The sequence below is a fragment of the Rana temporaria genome, chromosome 5 (assembly GCF_905171775.1).
Source record: "Rana temporaria chromosome 5, aRanTem1.1, whole genome shotgun sequence".
NCBI lineage: Eukaryota > Metazoa > Chordata > Amphibia > Anura > Ranidae > Rana > Rana temporaria.
In genome coordinates, this window is record NC_053493.1 from 94,198,921 (window position 1) to 94,201,439 (window position 2,519).

The 2,519-nt window shown below is 40.8% G+C and overlaps 1 pseudogene; it reads right to left on the minus strand.

Annotated features, from left to right (window-relative positions):
• Window positions 1-1,686: 1,686 nt before the first annotated feature.
• LOC120942211 lies at window positions 1,687-1,793 on the minus strand (annotated as a pseudogene).
• Between the last annotated feature and the right edge of the window lie 726 nt (window positions 1,794-2,519).

Genomic DNA, 2,519 nt, shown 5'->3' on the forward strand with positions numbered 1-2,519 from the left:
AATTGAGCATGTGCAGCCTGACTCCAAAGGCTCTGTCTTACAGTATCTGGACTTGTCCAGGGGGGGCAGTGCAGGGAGGGGAGGATCTGTGCATACAGGATGAAGCCTTTTTACACAATGCAGAGGATTAACCCCTTAGGTTCCACAGTGAGTATAACAAACAACCTATAATACAAAGACATCATGCCATGTAAAACAATCTAAAAGGAAAAGTTATATGATTTTCCAAACTGGTCTGGCCTGTATTCAGTTGTCACCACCTAAGCATCTGCTGGTCACATCAACAACATCAAAGAGTGAAACCTGTTTTTAGGTAGAACCATTAATTTGCTGTTTCTAGGGGGAGGCCACAACTGTGTCCATCAGGAAATGGGGGCCTGGAGCAACCTATAGTTATCAAAATACCTTTTTTTTATTTGTTTATGCTTTTTTTTTTTTTTTCTTTTATAAATCTCTTTATTGATTTTCATTTCAATTCATTACAAAACAGTCATCTGACATACTTATATTATATCCTTCAGTTACAAAACATTTCATTCCCTACCCTAATTTAAGAAAAAATATATATTTTATGCTTTTTGATGAAAATTGTTTAACTTTTACAAAACACTCATAAAGAAAAATTAAATAAAATGTATATAATACATTAATATCAGATCAAAAAGGACTACCACCATCCTAATGTCTGAGTAATCACAAAAATATGTAGGAGACATAGCAGCGGAAAGAAATACATCTCAAATTATTGTCAGCAAATTGCCATAAAGACGATTTTGGTAAGTCTTGACTTGTCTCTAAAACACGAAATCGAAGTCTAATAAAACAAAATATAGAGGTAACATAACCATGTTGCATCTTATTGTTATAAACAAAAGTCAATTGCGACTTGTGCATTAGGCAAGAAACATATGGTATTGGCCTCATTCCATGGTACACATTTTTTTTTTTTTGAAAAGCCTATGGCGTGTGAACACACCCAAAAACTCCACCCGGTGCAGAAAAAATGTGCACACACATAAAGAGTGTTCACAAAAACGTGCAGACGGGTGCAACGTCAAGTGGTCCTCCTGTGAAGAGGGACCCAAACCCTGATCCCCCGGGGTGTTAGGCTCCAGACGGGGACTGAGGTACTGTGGTCCGAGCAACCGAAGCCAACACGGACCCAACTTCCTCGGAGGGACTGCCGAAACAGAACCCTCCCAGTACTAGGTGGGGATCCCCCGAAGGGAGACCCCATGAGAGCGAGTGAACTAAGCCAGAAGGCCATGTCCACCCACTCCCAAGACGTTCAGGGCTGGCCCGAGGACCGGCACCCTAATAATCTCACAGTGAGACAAAACGTGCACAAACAAAAATAAGACAAAAACATGACAAACATAGGCTTAAATAAAAGAAAGTGGGGGGAAGGGATAGTGAAGAGGAGAGTGAAAAGAAGTGATCATTGTGTTCAACAATGACCAGGCCCTCCGGCCAGGAATAAAAAATTCCTCCGGTCCTAGCCAAAAGGCCCGGCCCAGGAGGCAGGTGCTAAAAAAAAGTGTGTATCTGGTGCAGTGACCGTGGTATCTTAAATCAATGTGTCCCTCACACACAGTGATCTTCAGATACCCCTGGACGGCCCCCAGTAACTGTCGGGCAGTACGGCATAGTCCCTGCTGAAACCATCCTTCCAGGTGCAATGATGTCATTGGATTGCATCCACCCTCCCCATGTAGGAGGTGCTTCAGCGCTCCGCTGACAACTGATAAGAACAGATACTACACTTGATCTTAGCCAAAAAACCGAGAAGCGATTGCATGGTACACATGTAAGAAAAGTAGAAGGCATTTTGGAATTTAAGGTGGAACCCTGGAAATTCTAGAATAGGCACGGGTCTAACTAACATTATAGTAGCCTTAATGAGACCAGGGAACAAGAGGCTAAACCCAGAACTGCTAGCCAGGTGTCCCAAATATATATATCTGTTGTTCTCTTGCAATGTTTCATGGCATAGTTTTCTGTCCGTTTACTGATTTTTAAGTGGAAGGTTGTTGCAATGAGGGTGCCGGAAGAGTCACCGATGAAGTGAATTTCATTTGGTTCATCAGGAACCAGCTGAAATTTGCATAGTGTAAGCCAACTTTAGGTTAGGTAATATGATTTAAAAAGGTAGTTGGTTTTGGATTCTATTATATTTTGATTCACAACCCTGTGGTTTTTACACATGCCCCTTAAATTAAATTACATTGTTAAAGGAGATGAGTTTGAGGGTGCAGAATGAGAGTTTTATGTTTCTTTGAGCCCAAGTAGCCATATCAGCTGTAAGCACTTCTACTAAATCATTGCAAGAAAGGTTCACTTATTGCCATGCACCACGTTCCGTTTATCACCTACAGTCTGCTTAGAAGCCTCATTGATTTAATCATACTAGAATTGAAGGGAAATATTGCGGAGGAGTGCAATCACAAAATAAACAGGTGCAATCTATATAAAGGTTAAATAATTGCATGAAAAAGTCATATGAAAATCAATAGGAACAT